The 19677-nt window shown below is 38.1% G+C and overlaps 2 pseudogenes; one reads left to right on the top strand and one right to left on the bottom strand.

The window, feature by feature from the left end:
* The window catches only part of LOC110336271, a 52675-nt pseudogene extending 40894 nt beyond the window's left edge, over window positions 1-11781 (bottom strand).
* A 2706-nt stretch (window positions 11782-14487) lies between these two features.
* Window positions 14488-16111, top strand: LOC110337044 (annotated as a pseudogene).
* The last annotated feature ends 3566 nt before the right edge of the window (window positions 16112-19677 follow it).

Here is a 19677-nt window from a genome sequence, read left to right as displayed (position 1 = left end):
CTCCTCCTCTTCCTCCTCCTCCCCCTTCTTTCATTTTGTTCATGAAGTATTAGATAAATGTTTTTACATTTAAATTTATTTTTATTAATTTGTTTTATCTATTTACATTCCAGATGTTGTCTCCCTTCCTGTCCTCACCCCCACCCCCTGACCACCAAGTTCCACACCCAATTCTTCCAAGATGCTTTGATAATTAAAGCTTCCAGAACTAAAATGGGATCTTCAAGTACCAGGTACAACACCATGAAACATGATTGGCCTTAGTTCTCAATGGATAAGAAGAAAAATGCCATGTCTGGCAACACATTTCAGTTCTGGTAGCTTTCTTTATCAAAGCATGTTATATAGTTCTCTTTTTTCTTACTGAGCTGACAAGAAAAGTATAGGAAGGTGCCTGGAAACCTAAAAAGGATTCTATTTGTTTTTACATTCACACACACACACACACACACACACACACACACACACACACACATACACACACAAATATACATACAAGCAAGGTACTTCAAGAGGTTAAATGTGCCAGCTTACCAAATAAAGTCTGCCTGCCTTCAGTTCCTCTACATTTTGGATTTCTGTCTACTACTAGAAGATCATCAATTGCTTTGACAGAGTGAGTGGCTACCCTGAGAGCAGGAAAACTCCTGATTAACAAATGTTTCATGCTGGTCCTTTATAATGCTGTTCATTCTTTCTCTACTAGTTCTCCTGTCACCTGGCTGAGACTCTTAAAGCATTCTGTAGGGAAGGCGGGACTGCCTACACCTCAGTCCAGATAAGAGGAATGGTTTGCCAAGACACAAACTGCACAGAGCCAAATCTTCCGTAAGCAATTTAAAGCCACAAGAGGACCAATTCTTCACACACACAGTAAGGGTTTGTCAACCAACCAAGAGGAAAAATCAATGACTAAATACTTCTGTGCCATGGAGGAAACAAATGTGACTAAACCAAGTGCCTCCTGAGCAAGCCATAGCTACAAGATACCAAGAAGATTCCTCTGAGAGAACACACAGGGGACCCCACTTTCTAGAAAACTAAAAAACACTGTGGTTCTAGAGGCTTCACCAGTTGTCAGATATAAAGAATGTTACTATACCGAAGTTTGCAAAATAACTCATAACTTATCAAAAACATGATTAATTAATTAGTGTTGGAAGATGTGATGTAGTGATATGATGATAAAAATCTCTCTGTGCCTTCATATTTATCAGATTCATTTTTATTTACATTCCTGTTCAAAATATGAAGCAAGGTGAAGTTTCTGTGTATTGTACTTTCTAGGAATGAAATATTATGGCAAAATCATCACTAGCAACAAAACTAGTATTCCAACAGTGGTTATAAAAGCAAATTGAGGACAGGATTGCATTTTATAACTATCATCTGTCTAAACTAGCTTATTATAAAAAATTGTCTTTGAACCAGAAGAAACTTTCACAAATGCACAAGAAATTTCTCTGTTCATTTTCAACAATAAAGAATAGCATTATTCAAGTTATTTTAATTGTCTTAAATCAATATACTTATAGTTATTACTTTGAACATTGACCATAGATATAATTGAAGCAACAGTATTTCTAAAGGCAATTTAACTTGATGGGAAATGAAGGAAAAAAACCAAACTATTTGGAAGCAAATTCAAATATATCAATAATAAAAAGTATCATAACATTCTATATTTGTGGAATTTAACAATGAATTAAACACAGTATAAAAAATAATACATATAAAATATAAGCAGTTACACTTTAATAATCTATAAGTATAATTTGAGGAGATATCATTTATTTCTGGGAGAGATATTTCATTTTCAGTTACAAATTTCAAAAACGTTTAGAGCTATAAATATATGAAATATATTTAAGGTTCTTGTGTTTATTTTATAGTACCTAAGCACAGATGACAGTTTGCTACATGGACTGTGAAAATAACTTCAATTTTCCTCTATGGTACAAAGGATGAAGACAAATGTCTACTGAAATATTTCAGTACAAAATAGTTTTGAAATGTGCTTTGAAAGATAATCATTTTTCCACATGAATTAAACACAAAATTTTAATTCACTTTTTTTCTTCTTAAAGTTTTGTATTAGATGAGAAATCCAAAACATCTTTTAAAATCTAAATGTTTGCCTTAGCCTTCCTGATATAATTAAATCGATGCCTAACATCCTGTGAATTTTAAATTCCTATAAATTAATATTTACAATAGTATTACTGTTTATAAAGTATACAAGTAGAGATGGTTTTAACTGAATACAATGCAACACATATTTTCAACTATATTTCTATACTTACACACATAGAGACACACAGACACACATTCACATGTGTGTGTATGTATGTGCGTGTATGCGTGTGTTGTCTTCTTTTATATCTGTTATTGTGACAAATATCTGACAACAAGAAATGAGGAAGAAAGGATTTATTTGGCTTAAAACTTTGTGTTACAGTCCATTATTGGAGGGTAGGGGAGTCAGAGCAGAAACTTACAGCATTACAACTACAGCCAAGAGCAAAGAGTAAATATATGGACCCTTGATTGGTGTGTGTGTGTGTGTGTGTGTGTGTGTTTTCTTTAACTTTGCTTTGCAATATAGTTCCAAGTCCAGCATGGGGAGTGGTACTACCCAGACTGGGCTAGTTCAATTAAGCATTAAGACAACCCCCCACAGACATGCCAGTCTGATTTAGATAATTATTCATCAAGACTCTCTTCCACAGGGCAATTCTCTGCTATGAGAATTTGACTCATTTTATATGTATAAAACTAAGTTTATTGAAATTGCTTACAGGAGCTCGATGACTCAAAAAGAACTGTATCACCAAAATGCCCTTCTGTGGTGTGGGAATGATGCATGAAGTGCCAGGCTTTGAGCTCCCTGAACAATTTATAGGTGATTTCTATCTATCATTCGTAATTCAAGGCTTATATAAATTTGGGGAGGAGACTTTTGTACCATGAAAATTTGTGACTTTCCAAAATTTTGTAAGACTCATGAGATTCTTGAGCCTAGTAAATATTTCATTACCTTCCTAAATCTCATGAACTTCCTCTTTCTTTTAAGGGACACTTTTTTTTTTTTTTTTTTAGAATGGTGGAGATAGCTACACAGCTGTTATTTTTCTCAGTATTCTATCACACTAGGAAAAATATTACTCACCTGCTCTGGAAATAGTTTTAAATTGTTATAGAATAATAATAGGATAATTGCCATCCAGGAAGGTTGCTAACTGCTGAAGTATGAGGATCTGAGTTCAAATCTTCAGGGAACATGTAATACTGGGAGCTTTTATGTAGATTTATAATTCAGTATTCCTAGGACAAAAGAAAAATTAAAGAATTTTCCTATTTGCATTCTTACATGCCCAGGCTGGCTACCCTGGTTACACAGTGGCCAACAAAAAGAGGACTCAAACAAGGTGAAAGGTGAAAACTACAAGCTGAAGGTATCCTCAGACCTCAATACACGCATACACAAACACACACACACACACTCACATACACAATCATGTACATCATTGCACACATAAACACAATACAGAGAACATAATAGTTGACCGTAAACACTATGGAAAATAAATGGTATAATTAAGAAGGAGAAGACCCAGTGCAGCTCTATGAAAGCTTTGTGTATACTGCTTCAGTCTCTGTAAGTTCATATAAGTTTTCACTGTGTTAATTTAGGAGGTCTTACTTTTAGTGCCTTCTATCCATCTTGGCTCTGACATTCTTTCTGCCTCCTCTTCTAAAAGACTCCAAGAGCACTAAGTGAGAGATTTGATGGGGACATGTCTTTAGGGCTCAGAGTTCCAAGGTCACCTAGTCTGCATAATATCTGGCTATGAGTCTCTTTCGTTGTTCTTATTCTTGATCTTGTTGTTATTGTTATTGTTTTTTAAGCAATAGTATTTGGTTTTATCCAAGATATCCTACATTATCTAATCTTAAGTTCTTGGTCTCCAACCAGTGTCAGTTATGGGTATAAAACGTTGCATGTGCATTAAGTCAAATCACATATTGCTTGGTTACTCCCATAAACATTTTGACACATTGACCAAGCACATCAAAGGGTTTGGGACTAAACTGTATTTATGATTCTATTTTGGGACCTTTCATAGTACCTTTCGGTATCAAAGTTGCTAGACATAAGAATTAAAGATTTATACAGGCACCAACTCAACTTTTCTGTGTTCAATGAGTCCTGTATGTGCTGTCTTCAGCAATGGAAACTTGACATCAGATAGTGAAGAACACCAATAGTCTTAGTAATAGCCTAGGTTATAAAAAGGATTCTCACCCATTTCACAAACAACTCAATTCTATATATATAATTTATTCCTAGTATGGATAGAGTCATTTGATGAAAAGAGATGGCAAGTTGGAACTCTGTTGCCATTGTTTGGCTCTGACCACTTAGATTGCCTTCCTGTATGTACATATTTTAGAAGGTTCTACTGTTATAACCTTCCATAATTTTACAAATGGTTATTAATTTATTTCTCCCAATATCCCATTTCTTGCCTCCATTCCCCTCCCCATCCTGTTTCACCCTCCTGTTCCAATCCTCTCACACATCTATATCTATCCATTCTAATTCTATTTCCTAATGAGATATCTGTGCCCCTTACTTTATACATAATCCCATTTTAAAAACCTAAGTAACATTCTATTATGCAAATATACCACTATTTATCCTTATTCATTATTTTATTGAGGATTATTTTGGTTGTTTTATTTATACCTATTAAAAATAAAGCTAAAATAAACAATGCTGAGCAAATGTTTGTGTGCTAAAAATCATAAACTTAGAGAGTGTACACCTAAGAGTGGTATAGCTGGATCTTAGGCTAAATCAATTCCATTTTTCCAAGGACTGCCTCAATGATTTTTATGGAATCTACAAAAGTTTGTACTTCCAATAGCAATGAGTAAATGTTCCCTTATTCTACATCTTTGACAACATGAGCTGCCATTTGTTTTACTGACAACAGCAAATTTGATAGCTATAGCATAAAAATCTAAAAGTAGATTTGATTTGCATTTCCCTGATAAATCAGTATGTTGAACATTTCCTCTTTTTTTCTTTCTTTTTCTTTTTTCTTTTTCATTAGATATTTTCTTTATTTATATTTCACATGTTATCCTCTTTCCTGGCTTCCCCTATGAAAACCCCCTACCTCCCACCCCCCACCCCCTACCCCTGCTCACGAACTCACCCACTCTCACTTCCTGGCCCTTATACTGGGGCATAGAACCTTCACAGGACCAAGGACCTCTCTTTCCACTGATGACCAACTAGGTCATCCTCTGCTACATATGCAGGTAGAGTCTTGAGTCCCACTATGTGTTTTCTTTGGTTGGTGTTTTCGTCTCTGGGAGCTCTGGGGGTACTGATTAGTTCATATTGTTGTTCCTCCTATGGGGCTGAAAACCTCTTCAGCTCCTTGGGTACTTTCTCTAGCTCCTTCATTGTGGACTCTGTGCTCTGTCCATTGGCTATGAGCATCCATTTCTGTATTTGTCAGGCACTGGCATCATGATCTTTGCCTCTGATGTGCCTGTTCAAGTTCCCACATTCTTTATATCCATATCCTCAAGTTTGGGGCTTTTTATTGATTCTATTTCCACTTTCAAGTCTTAAACTGTTTTATTCATTTCCTTTCACAGTTGGTTTTTGTATTCATAGACTTCTTTAAGGGGTTTATCTGTTTCCTCTTTAAGGACCTTTATCATTTTCACAAAGGCTATTTAAAGGAAGGACTTTGTCTTATGTTTCAGCTGTGTGGCAGCACTCAGGGCCTGGTGTGATAGGGTTGCTGGGCTCTAATGGAGATATATAGCCATTATTGATTGTTTTTAAATTGTTGTCTAGGCTTCTAGTGTGGAGACTCTTTTAATTGTAGGCTGAAATCTGTCTTGTCTTTATAAGGTGCGTATATTGTTCCTTGGTTTCTGTTGCCCTCTCCAGTCAGTAGTTAGAAGAGTATTTTTGTTTGTTGCCTTGTACAAACTCTTCTGGGATCATGATAGATGCAGTGACTTGGAGGTACAGGTCAAATGTGTTTTAAAATGCTGGAAGTTGACACTTAGGAATGGATATAGCCTGAGGAGGTCCACGTGGGGGAGTAAAGCAGGGTGTTTCCACAAAATCTGCTTAGTCCCCTAGGAATTGAGGCAAGCAATGAGGAAAGGACACAGCAAAAGGACTGGTACAGAGCCTGAGGATGAGACTGAGGGTTTAGATTTTGAGGGACTGAGGGAGAGGTGAAGATCTGTATTTAGCCTACTTGATTCCCTGGCCAGAGCGTCCTGCGGGTTTCCAGGGAGTGGCTGCTGTAGTCATGGCCTCATACAAACAAAAAGTCAGGGGACAGGATTGTAAAAGGAGAAAATATGTTATCTACTAAAGTTAGGAATTGAGGGTAAAGGGTTGTTGTTGTCGGTGTTCTGGTGCAGAGATGTGGATGAGAATGGGTAATTCTACCTGGAGGAACACAGGGAGAGGTGAAGATATTCAATTATCCTATCTGCTTCCCTAGATGGAATGGCCTTTATATAAGTTGGTATTTTAAAGCAAACCCACACACTATGTGTGAATGTATATGTATATGTATACCGTCTATTACCTGAAAAAAATAGATATTATTCCCATTTTTATAGTGACATCAAGAGAATCAAAGGACCTAAATGATGTTCACACATTCCTTCATCTGTTGAAAGTATTACTTTTTCCATCAACTGAAAAATGGATAAAGAAAATGTGGTAAATTTACACAATGGAATACTCTTCAGCTATCAAAAACCAAGATATTATGAATTTTGCAGGCAAATGAATGGAACTTGAGAATATCATCCTGAGTGATGTAACGGAGTCCCAAAAGGATAGGCATGGTCTATACTCAATGATAAGTGGATAATAGTCATAAAATACAGGTATGATGTTACACTCCACAGGCTCAAAGAAGCTAAAACAAGAAGGAAGGCCCAAGCAAGGAAGCCTGAATCTCACTTAGAAGGGGGAATAAAATAGCTATAAGAGGCAGATGAAGGGAGGGGACTGGAAAGGAGCAGGGATAGGAAAGGGAATGGGGGGAGGGGTTCACGATCATGGATGTGGAAGGACAGAAGAGACAACTAGATTACCATGAAAATGAATGGAAATCTGTAACTAACAGGGATGAGGAGATGTGAGGTCACCTCTAGACAAGACATAGACCTGGGATAAAGGAGTTGCCCAAGATTAATGTGCATGACCTTAGCTGTGACTTACTATATTTGGGATATAAAACCCATAGCTAGATAGGAATTTGATATGATACCTCATGTAGCCAGACAGGAACCCCAGTGGAGTGATAGAGACACCAACCTACCCACATAACTTTCAATGTAGGCACTGAAGATAGAGCAGAAACTGAGAGATTGGCCAAACAATGACCATCCCAACTTGAGATCCATCCCATGAACAAGCACCAATCCCTAACACTATTAATGATACTCTGTTATACTTGCAGACAGGAGCATATTGTCCTTTAAGAGGCTCCACCCAGTAGCTAAGTCATACAGAAACCAACACCTAAACACAAGGGTGAATGGAATTTGGGGACTCTTATGGAAGAATAGGAGGAAGAATTGTATCCCCACAGGGGATAGAAACTCTACAGGAAGACCAGCAGAGTCAACAAACCTGAACCCTTGGAGCCCTCAGAGTCTAAACCACCAACCAAATAACATACACGGGACTGACCTAGGCCTCCCTGCTCATATGTTATATACGTGTAGCTTGACACGTGGGTCCTGAACAACTGGAGTACAGACTATCCCCAAAACTGTTTTCCATACATAGGATATGTTCTTCTATCTGGGTTGTCTTGTCTGACTTCAGTGGGACAGGAAGTACCTATTCTCAAAGAGATTTAATGTGCATACCCAGGGATGCCTCCACCTGCCCACAGGAGAAGGAAAGGAGGAGATAGAGAAAGGATTATTGGAGGAGCTAATCAGGAGGGGTCTAATGAACCAGATGTAAAGTGAGTAAGTAAAAAAATAATAATAAAATTAAATTTAGAACAAATAGTATTACTCGTTGATACATAATGTGGCTACATAATGTCCCACTTACTGCCCCAACATATTAGAAGCTGATCTCATAAAACTGGGACAAGGAAAGACATTCCTGCAGTATTATATCACTTCTGCACTAATTTCTTTTAAAAAGATAAAAAGTACAATCTCCAAGTATGAAGCTAATATTTGACAAAATTATGCATGTCTTGAAATAGAAAACTAAAGGTATCTTCTACAGCATTTGGTATTTTGTGTGTGCTGAGGTTGGGGCATATATAAAGAAACAAAAGGCAAGGAACTCATAATTCAGTGTAAGGATAACAGGAGGCTTAACATGCTAATTCCTGGGTCCCCCAAAGCCAATATCATCTTTGTATATTCTTTCATAGAAAATACTCTTTAGTGTTTCCTGGGAACTTTTCTTGGTGTAGACAGTTGGGATAAGAACTTACATGAATAAGGTATGAAGAGAACAGATGTTTGATGGGCTCCAGACATGACTCAGAGGCTAACAGCACTTACTGTTCTTGGAGAGCACCATAGTTTAGGACCCAGCACTCGCATGACAGCTTTCAACCACCTACAACTTCCAAAGTATATGATTCTCTCTTTTAGACTCAGAGGGCATTTGTATGGGTACGGTATACATAGAGTCATATATACACACACAATATACCGAAATAAAAGTAAATAAGTTAAAGATACCACATAGTTAAAATCAGTATACATTGCACAATTTCAAATAAAGCCACTTGAGAAAGTTAAAAAAAAAATCTCAGGTTTGAGAGCTTAAACTTTAAAAAATCTAAATATTGAATCCTATTGGCTCTGCTCATTAATGTTCTGGAAGTCCTAGTTTAGAAAGTATATAAAACTGAGCAATGTCCCTCATTACAGTATCTCTAACTCATATCATGGATGCTTTGGAGGTGGGGCTCATTTTAACTGACCCCTGATCATGGCGCCAGAGTCACATGCCAAATGCCAGCTGATTAAGGAAGCTTTACAGATGCAGAGCAAGAAGAAAATAGAACCATCAGAACTGTGCTTATAAATATGGTGTGCGGTGACAGGCTGTTCAGAAGTATTTATTAAATGAGAAATGGGTTTTTCACTTCAACTGCTGTATTTCAGTAACAGCCCCTAGAGCTCTCCGTCAATACCCTTTCACACATATAATTGTCACGGGGATGGTACTCAGGACCAGCAAAGGCACCTTTGTCGCAATAAGAATTTATCCTTAAAACTTTACAGGAAAAGATAAATTAAGGTCATATTTGTAGCAGAAGAGTGGTTTTTACTTGTGAGGATCACTTTGCTATTTAGTACCCAAGGGGCAAAAGAGAAAAGATAAGGACAGTCTACAAGTCCCATGAAAAAAGAAAAGCAAAGGCGAGTCAACCAGTTTTCTGACCGATTCCATAGTGTGCTCAGCCCAGACAGATGACCTAATTTCTGACCTCTCTTCCAAAGGCACTCAGCTTATTCTGACACTGCTCCCAGATGCTGTTGTTCTCCGGGTCTCTGTTTGCTAAAAGAGAACTGTAGTAACATTTAAAAATTTAAAATGTCCTGTATTTAAAGATTTTTCAGTTAGCGAAAACAGTCTCCTAAGTCAAATCATCTAAAATGATGAGACAGACGTGCTTCATAAAACTTTCTAAAAGTCCAAAGGAGTACGGCGAAGAATACAACTAATTTCGTGCTCGTTGTTTACACTCAAACAACATTGCTTTTCCACACTTGATAATTTGTTTAACTGTCCATTGGATTTGGGAAACTTACCTATAAATATTTGTTAATGTTTTAAATAAATTCATTTCTCATGCAATACATCCTGATGATAGTTTTCCATCTCTTTATTCCTCCCATCCCTCCTCACTTCCCCTCTCTCCAGGAACCACTTCCCCTCTGTCTTAGTCAGGGTTTCTATTCCTGTACAACATCATGACCAAGAAGCAAGTTGGGGAGGAAAGGGTTTATTCCGTTTACATTTCCATACTGCTGTAGATCACCCAAGGATGCAGGACTGGAACTCAACCAGGTCAGAAAGCAGGAGCTGATGCAGAGGCCATGGAGGGATGTTCTTTACTGGCTTGCCTCCCCTGGCTTGCTCAGTCCACTCTCTTATAGAACCCAAGACTACCAGCCCAGAGATGGCACCACCCACAAGGGAACCTCCCCCCTTGATCCCTAATTGAGAAAATGCCTTACAGCTGGATCTCATGGAGGCATTTCCCCAACTGAAGCTCCTTTCTCTGTGATAACTCCAGCTGTGTCAAGTTGACACAAAGCTATCCAGTACACCCTCCATTTCCAGAAAGGAGCAGGCTTCCAAGAGAGAACATGAAACGGAACAAAACAATATAAAACAAGACAGGCAAAGGCCTTCATCGTGACACTGGAAGGCAATCCAATAGGAAGGAAAGAACCCACAGAGCTGGCAAATGGTTCAGAGACATACCACTCCCGCTGCTATGACTACAACACCACCACACTGATAGCCATCATGTCTATGCAGAGGACCTAGTGCAAACCCATGCAGGCCTCACGTTTGCTGCTTCAGTCTCTGTGAACCCATGTGAGCCCTGATTGGGTGATTCTGTGGGCTATGATCTCCTGGTATCCTCTGTTTCCCCTGACTCCTAGGATTTTCTCCCATCTCTTCTGCATGGTTCCTGAAGCTCTGAGGGGAGGGACCTAACGGAAAACTTCAGTGTAGACTCTCTCTTCATAAAATATGGGTCTCCATCTGAACTTGCTCCCCGACTACCGCGACAGAAAATTTCTCTGATGCCAGGACACAACCCTGGTCTATAAGTAAAGAAGAGAAATATCATTAAGAATCAATTCATTAATTTTTTTGACAGTTTTATTTGGTTCTACCCAACTCAAAAATTTCAATTATATGTTAATTGGAGTCATATATTATTATACAGGAAAGACCTTTCTGTCATATCTATATTCAAATAACAGTTCCAACATTATTTTAAAACAAACCAACAAAATAAACCTAACAAAGATGGTTGCTAAAGCATTTGCATTGTAAGTATGAGGTATTAAGTTTAATTCTCAGAACACAAGAATAAATCTTGGCAGAGTGGCATACCCTTGTCACCCCCACCACCAGCATTTGGGTAGGTACAGACAGAAGGATACCTCAGGCTTGTTGGCCTGCCTGAGATAGATCCTAGCAATCCTAGCACACTTGATGAGTTCTCAACACCCACTGAGATACCTAATATAAAACACAAAAGGTGAGCCGTCTCTGTAAAAGGACATTCAAGAAAGTTCCTTCTGGTCTACATGAACACACACACACACACACACACACACACACACACACACACACTGACATGCTCCTATGATGCGTTGACAATGATCAGTAATAGGCAAATATTGAAGAACCATGAAATGAAGTATTAGATCTGAAAAGTCTTAGAAATTATATTTATATCCTAGGACTTCCATAACAAAATGCCACAAGTTGGATGTCTTGAAAACAGTAGAAATTTATAGTCTCACACTTGTGGAGGCCACAAGTCCAAATGACAGGTTTGCAGGGTCACTCTCTCTTTGAAACACAGGAAGTACAATCACTGTTCCTCCTGTCTTCCAGTGGATTGCAGAAATCCAGGATGTTCTTTGAACTGCAAATGCCACACTTAAATCACTGCCTCTGTCTCCTTGACCTTCTCTGTCATACATGTCTCTGTGTCCATCCTCCTCTTCTTATGACACCACTCATATTGGATTCAGCACTCACCCTTTACAATATGATTTCATCTTAGCCAGTTATTCCTGCAAATATGCTGTTTTCAAATGAAGTTCTATTCTGAGGTTTCCATTTTGTGGCTACAACACACATGCTGGGTGAACATTTTGTCTTCTCTTTGCTGGTGGATCACAATTTCACCTTTATAAAAGGCATCAATCGAACTAATATTTTCTAAGAAAAATGATTTAACTTTTCAGAGAAACAGTTTGTAAATTGTGTTTGTGATTTTGTTTCTACTAAGATAAAATTCAGTTATAAATACATTAGAAACATATGCCTTCAGTAATAATCTTAACACTTTTTGGTGTATGCATGGTCTGTGTGTGTGTGTGTGTGTGTGTGTGTGTGTGTGTGTGTGTGTGTGTTTGCAGTATTCAAACACAACCCAAAACTTCATACATAGTAAATATGCACTCTACCACTGAGCTATGCTGGCAGTCCAGCAATGATTTTCTTTAAATATTACTTCCCTAAGAAATAAATCAGAGTGTGATGACATGTCTTTAGTCCAAGCACTTGGGAGGCAGACACAGCCACCTGGTCTACAGAGCCATTTCCAGGAGAGCCAAGGATACACAAAGAAACCCTGCCTAGAAAAAAAAAAAATAACCTCTGCCAAAAAGAAGTAAATCAGACACTTGGGGAATTCTACATTATCTATTTTACATCATCTGAAATTTTCTTTGATTACATTGCAACAGTTTAAAGTGCTCTCCCTTGAAATGCTTGGTGCTTATAAAATCTGACATATTGTCACTTCACTACGAAGAGGAAGTATTGCAATGAAAACTGAGGAAGAGTTGGTTCCTGGGGATTACTCCTGAGAAAAGTAAAGGCTCTTTTGAAATTCTTGCAGATACAATCTGGATTCCTTAACAGGAAAGAAGCTGACGCAGTTAACATCTCACACGGATGATACATACCAGGTAGAAGACAATTCCTTGAAAGCTTTGAATGTCAGGACAGCCACAGCAATATAATCCACATGTGATGATTGCAGTGCCTGACCTGACATCCTACATTAAACAACTAGAAGTTCCAATGTGATTCTGAAATACTTTCTACTCCTACAGTACTATTGAGGTCCATGAAATTTTGGAGGAGTGTGATAGCTTGTTGAAAGTATGTGTCAGTGATATGATATATTGCCTCCATGACTTAGCTATTCTATCTCTTCTGTTTTAGTGAATCTTCCTAAAGGGAGCACATAGTAGACTATGTATTTGATGCCAAGTATAATCATGAAAAGACATATATCTTGATTCATTTTTACATGAAACATACTTGTTCCCAGTGTTGAAGTATAGGTTTCAATTCAGAATAAAACTCTTCCACAGTACTCACCCTATACCATGGAAAACTGGTGTAACTAACATTTTGTAGCTTGGAGTGTATGGGCTCTTCATGTGGGCCTTTGTAGTTAAACACTGAGTCAAAACCTTCTGATGTTTAAATGTATTATATGCATACATATATAATATGTTTTATATGTATTATATATATTATATATAAAGTGTATTTGTGTGGGTATGAATGAAGTCATACAATCTATATAATGTTTTACTAAACATTCATTTCTTTAGATTAAAACAGTAAATGAGAAAGAGAGAGAGAGACTGGGAGTCTAGGAGACTGGGTTGGAAGAAAAGAAAGGAAGAATGAAAGGAAAGAGGAGGAAACAGGAAACAGGAGGATGGGAGAAGGAATTAGAAAAGATGATAGATACAATAAAATGCATAAGTCAAATGATATTTTTACAACTTATAAAGTCTTTATGAACATTAAAGATATATTTATATGTATTTTGAATATTCCTTAAAAGAAATTTTAAATTACCTTTAGCGATGTGTGCATGATTAATGTCCCTCTTTCTCAGGCTTCCCATCTTCCTATCACTTCTTCCTCTTCACTTCTCTAGACTATTCTCCCATGATCACCAAGGCTGAGCTTTGACACAGACTCACTGGATTGTCAGAGCACAGTTCTAATCCTAGTCCCTTGGTCCCCTTTCTGGAGAAGCCACTGCCTAACATGCTGGCCATAGCATGAACAATAGGTCAATCCAGGCAATGATGCCCAAGTGCTGCTTCCATGGGTGATCATGGAATTGCATAATCGATTATGAATTTTTATGTTTAAATTATTACCACTAAAGCTTTGAATTTTTACTTCTCTCATTTTTAAATACATTGTATGCCTCTGTGTGTGTGTGTGTGTGTGTGTGTTTGTGTGCACACTAGGTTTTTGTACACTAATGAAGGTACTCATAGCATCCAGAAGACACTGCTTGTATCCCTTAAAGCTGAAATTACATGAGATGTCCAGCCCCGGGGCAGGAAACAGAACTCAGACCTTCTGTTAGAGTCGTATGTGGTATTAACAGCTGAGCATTATCTCTAGCCTCTCACCTATTTATTTCTATATACTTGGATTTGAAAGATTAACGATGTTTTGAGTCCTTATTAATTTTGTGGTACTGTATTAAAGCTTCTATTTGTAGAAAAGTAACCACTGTCAAGCTGACCTTACACATCAGGCCATACCTGTGGAAGAATACTAAATAGAATAGATATTTACCTTCATTAGCCCCAGACAGCCTGCCTTGACTCTTGCTCTCCTGTCGCTGCCCCTCAGAAATGCTTTGACTACCCACAGTCCTTCCCCAGATGAGACCAGTGTCCCGTGCACTGGCTCCTCATCTCACTCGGGCCTATGCCAAAGATGTACAATTTGGTGCAGATGGTCAAACTTTAGTGTTTCAAAGTGTAGACCTTTCAGCCAATGATGTAGCTGTTACAATGGGGCCAAAAGGAAGAATGGTGAATATTGAACAGAGTCAGGGAAGTCCCAAAGTAACAAAAGACGGGGTCACTGTCGCAAAGTCAATTGATTTAAAGGATAAATGCAAAACTATCAGAGCTAAACTTGTTCAGGATGTTGCCAATAACACAAACGAAGAGGATGGGGATGGCGCCCCTGCTGCTGCCGTTCTGGCACGCTCTATGGCCAAAGACTTTGAGAAGATCGGCAAAGGGACTAATCCACCGGAAATCCAGGGAGGTGTGATGTTGGCTGTCAATGCTGTAATTGCTGAACTTAAGAAACAATCTAAACCTGTGACAACCCCTGACGAAATTGCCCAGGTTGCTACAATTTCTGCAAATAGAGGCAAACGCTTTCGGATCATCCTTTCTGATGCAATGAAAAAGGTTGGAAGAAAGGGTGTCGTCATGGTGGAGGATAGACAAACCCTGAATGATGAGCTAGACTTTATTGAAGGCATGAAGTTTGATAGAGGATATATTTCCCATATTTTATTAACACATCAAAAGATCAAACATGTGAATTCCAAGATGCCTTTGTTTTGTTGAGTTAAAAGAAAATTTCTGGTGTTCCATCCATTGTGCCTGCTCTTGAAATTGCTAATGCTCATCAGAAGCCCTTGGTCATAATCACTGAAGATGGTGACAAAGAAGATTTAAGGACACTGGTTTTGAACAGGCTAAAAGTTGGTCTTCAGGTTGTAGCAGTCAAAGCTCCAGGGTTTGGGGTCAATAGGAAGAAGCAGTTTAAAAGGTCATTGTCACCAAAGATGATGCCATGTGTTTGAAAGGAAAAGGTGGCAAAGCTCACAATGAAAAATATATTCAAGAAATCCCTGAGCAGCTAGACATCACAACTAGTGAATATAAAAAGGAAAAGCTGAACGAGTAACTTGTTAGTTTCAGATGAAGTACCTGTGCTAAACCTTGGAGGGACAAGTGATGTGGAAGTGAATGAGAAGAACGACAGTTACAGATGCTCTCAGTGCTACAAGAGCAGCTACAAGAGCAGCTAGAAGAAGGCATTGTTCTAGGAGGGGGCTGCGCTCTCCTTCATTGCATCCCAGCCTTGGATTCATTAAAGCTAATGAAGATAAGAAAATAGGTATAGAAAGTATTAAAAGAGCACTTAAAATTCGTGCAATGATGATTGCTAAAAATGCAGATATTGAAGGATCTTTGATAGTTGAGAAAATTCTGCAGAGTTCCTCAGAAGTTGGTTATGATGCCATGCTTGGAGATTTTATGACCATGGTGGAAAAGGGAATCATTGATCCAACAAAGGTTTTAAGAACTGCCTTACTGGATGCTGCTGGGGTGGCCTCCTTGCTAACTACAGGTGAAAGCTGTAGTGACAGAAATTTCTAAAGAAGAGAATGTCCCTGGAATGGGTGCAATGGGTGGAATGGGAGGGGGTATGGGAAATGGCATCTTCTAACTCCTGGAATAGTGCTTAGCACATATCAGTGAACTATGACAGGAACCTCAAGGCAGGTTCCTCACTGATAACTTCAGAGGAGTCACCTGAACAAAATGACTGAAGAGAAGGCTGGCTGATCACTGTAACCATCAGTTACTGGTTTCTTTTGACAATGTATAATGGCTTACTGCTGTTATTGGTCATGCCTACAGATAATTTATTTTGTATTTCTGAATAAAAATATTTGTACATTCCTGACGCTGGGTGCAAGAGCTATATGGCAGTGTCCAGCTTTCAAGTTAAATCACTGAGGCATCTCTACTGTTCTGTGAGCCTCAGGACTGTAGCACTGTCACCACATGAGAAGTTCAGAAGCAGCCTTTCTGCGGAGGGTGAGAATGATTGTGTTCAAAGTAGAGAAGCACACAACCCTTGTGTAATAAAATTTTGTTTAAAGTTAAAAAAAGGATTGATATTTGAAAGTTAGAAGTTTTACCTAAAAGCATCTTTTCTTTAGTGAAAAAAAAAATCTTTTGTTTATATTCTCAAGTCAGCCTTTCATTGGCTACAAAAGTTTCATGATATCAGTCCTACTGTGCAGCCCATTCTCTTTACTGTTTTATGCCAACCTGGAACCTATCTATTACTCATCCATAGGACCCATGTGGTATCATTCTCTTTCTGTTGCCTAGGCTCCTTTATTCCTATTTATATTTTATTATCCCAAAAATGTCTAGGAAGAAGTTACAATCTTTTGGCCAATTAGTATCAGGCCTTATCTTTCTGGAGTGCTTTCTCTCTTCATTTGTTTGAGTTTTCACATCTTTATAACAGAAGAAGTGCTTTCCTTTATTAAATTGTATATCAGGAAGCAGGGGGATTAATAGAAGTTTTTTGTTTTTTGTTTTTTTTTTTAGTTTTTCTATAAAAAATAGAGACCCAGTGTTCCTTTCTGGGCCGCTGTTAAGTGAAAGGATAAAATGGTGTCTAAAATGAGCACTGGCTGTGTGCTGTCAGTCCTATAATCCTCTTACCCTGTCACCTTTCATTACCCAACAAGAGATAGAAAGTGACTCTGAATGGCAAGATGAGTGTAACAATATTGTATTTGTGGATGAACACACTCCACAAATTGAAACTGGCATGATTTTTGCACAGTGCTGAACTAATGGCATTGTTCACCTCTGGTCTTTCCAATGTTCAAATGAACCATAACTTATGAGCCTTTTGATTGCCGGAACACTAAAATGTATATACTGTATAAAATATAGAACTGTCCTTAGTCAGTGTTGCATTACACATGGTCATAAAATGATGTCCTGGATCAGGCTAGATGAGATCCCCGCATTGTCTAGTCAGCCAGGAATCCCATATACATACAAACTACAGTATATATATGTATATGTGTATATATATATATATATATATATATATATATATATATTATAAAATAGGAGCTGTCTTGCACTACTGATCCTGTTTATTTATTATTGAAGGTATAGAAATTCATATTGTTATATGATATGATCATATATTTGTAACTCATTTTTTAAATTCTTAACATTTAAAAATCAGATTTCAAAACATATTCTTTTGCTTCAGCATCAATATTTATTTTTGGCTTGCTCAGCCCATATAATGTGGTTGTTCTTGGTAATAAGTTCTATAATAACATTGTAAATGGTATATCAATAAAAAGTGAGTCATTTAGAGGGGACTATTTACTGTTTTGAGTAACATTAAATATTATGAAATATAATATTTATAATTTTTCTTCTTTTTTAACTTTTTAGCAATTTAAATGTCATTTATTAGTTGTGTTCTATGTGTATTTATATATGTGTATGACATGAGGATATGGGTGTCAGGGTGGACATACCACAGTGAGAGTGTGAGATCAGAGGTTAATTTTTGGTAGTTTGTTTTCTCTTTCCATTCTGGTTTCTTGGAATTCAACTCAGGTCATCAGGCTTGTGCAAGCTTGTGTTCCTCTAAGTCATCTTAATGACTCTCCTCTGCATTTCCAAGCTAATTATAAACTGAAGTACTTAGTGACCAAGAATAGCCTGAATGATACAGTAACAGACTACAGCTCTGGGTAGAAAAAAAATTTTTCAAAGAAAAGAGATAGATGACTTGCTGACTGGCATCTCAGCACTGAGATAAGAAAGGAAAGTCACAGCTTTCATGCCAGCCAGGTTTACATTCCTGTCTCAAATACAGGGAAGTAAGGAGGATGAATTAATATTTGTGATGTCGACTAAACAAAGAACAAATGTTCAATTTTGTATTTATTTAGCCATTAATTGGTTGTTTGATAAGAATATTTATGAAATTACTTTTCTGACATTACATTTTAATCAGAATTCCCTCTTGAGGAAGTCTGTTCTGCCTTCTCTGATTCCTTTATGAAAACCATTTTATCCCCATTTAGTGTTCAAAGCAATGTCATACTTCCTTTTAAAATGGATATGTTTCCATTCCTATAGAACCCTTAGCCCATCAAACATGAAGCTGTGAACCATCCACATTTGACTTCTAAACTAGCATACTGACTAGTAACTACAGAATTTATGATTTAATATTTGTTCAATAAAGGAATGATTTGTAAATGCTTGCTATTGCTGTATGTCATTCTATGACTTTTTATTTTGATATTAACACTTTCTTCTTCACTGGACATAGTAAGTAGTGCTATCTGCCCAATATCTCTCTTAGTAATATTTAATTTGCAAGGAAGCTCCAGTAAAATTGTTTCTCCTAATTTACCCTTGCCTATAAAAAGAAATGGGGAGAGGGGAACCTGATCTGTTATTAGGTGAGGGAAAAGGACTGAAGCCCTGAGGACAAGCAGAGAGAATGGGAACAGGCAACCTCGGGAACTAGGAGGTTGCAGGACCCTCCAGAATGAATCAGAGACCTGAGAGGTGAGAGACTCTCAGGACACAGAGGGAAGGGTCTTTGATGAAATGTCTGACAGTATGGAGAGGGAACTTATAGAGACCACCTCCAACAGGAAGACAGGACATCAAGTGAGGGAAGGGGTTGCCATCCCACAGTCACAACTCTGACCCATAATTGTTCCTGTCTGAAAGAATTACAGGGATGGAAATGGAGAGGAGTCTGTGGAAAAGAAGAACCAGTGACAGGCACAAAGTCGGATCCAGCTCAAGAGGAGGTCCCAAGGCCCGACACTATTACTTAGGCTACAGAGCACTCACAAAAAGGGACCTATCATGACTGTCCTCCAAAAGACTCAACAAGCAGTTGAAAGAGTCAGATGGAGGTATTTGCACCCAACCAATGGGCAGAAGCAGCTGACACCTCTTGTTGAATTAGGGAAGGCTGAAAGAAAGCTGAGGCAAAGGCTGACCCTGTAAGGAGGACCAACAGTCTCAATTAATCTGGACCCCGAGATCTCTCAAACACTGGACCACCAAACAGACAGCATACACCAGCTAATATGAGGCCCCCAGTGCACATACAGCAGAGGACTTCTGAGTCTGTGTTCAGTCAGAGATGATGCACCTAACCCTCAAGACACTGGAGGCCCCAGGGAGTTTAGAGGTCAGGTGGAGACGGGG

The sequence above is a fragment of the Mus pahari genome, chromosome 19 (assembly GCF_900095145.1).
Source record: "Mus pahari chromosome 19, PAHARI_EIJ_v1.1, whole genome shotgun sequence".
Taxonomy (NCBI): domain Eukaryota; kingdom Metazoa; phylum Chordata; class Mammalia; order Rodentia; family Muridae; genus Mus; species Mus pahari.
The sequence above is the reverse complement of the archived record's forward strand: the minus strand, read 5'-3'. Positions and strand labels throughout refer to the sequence as shown.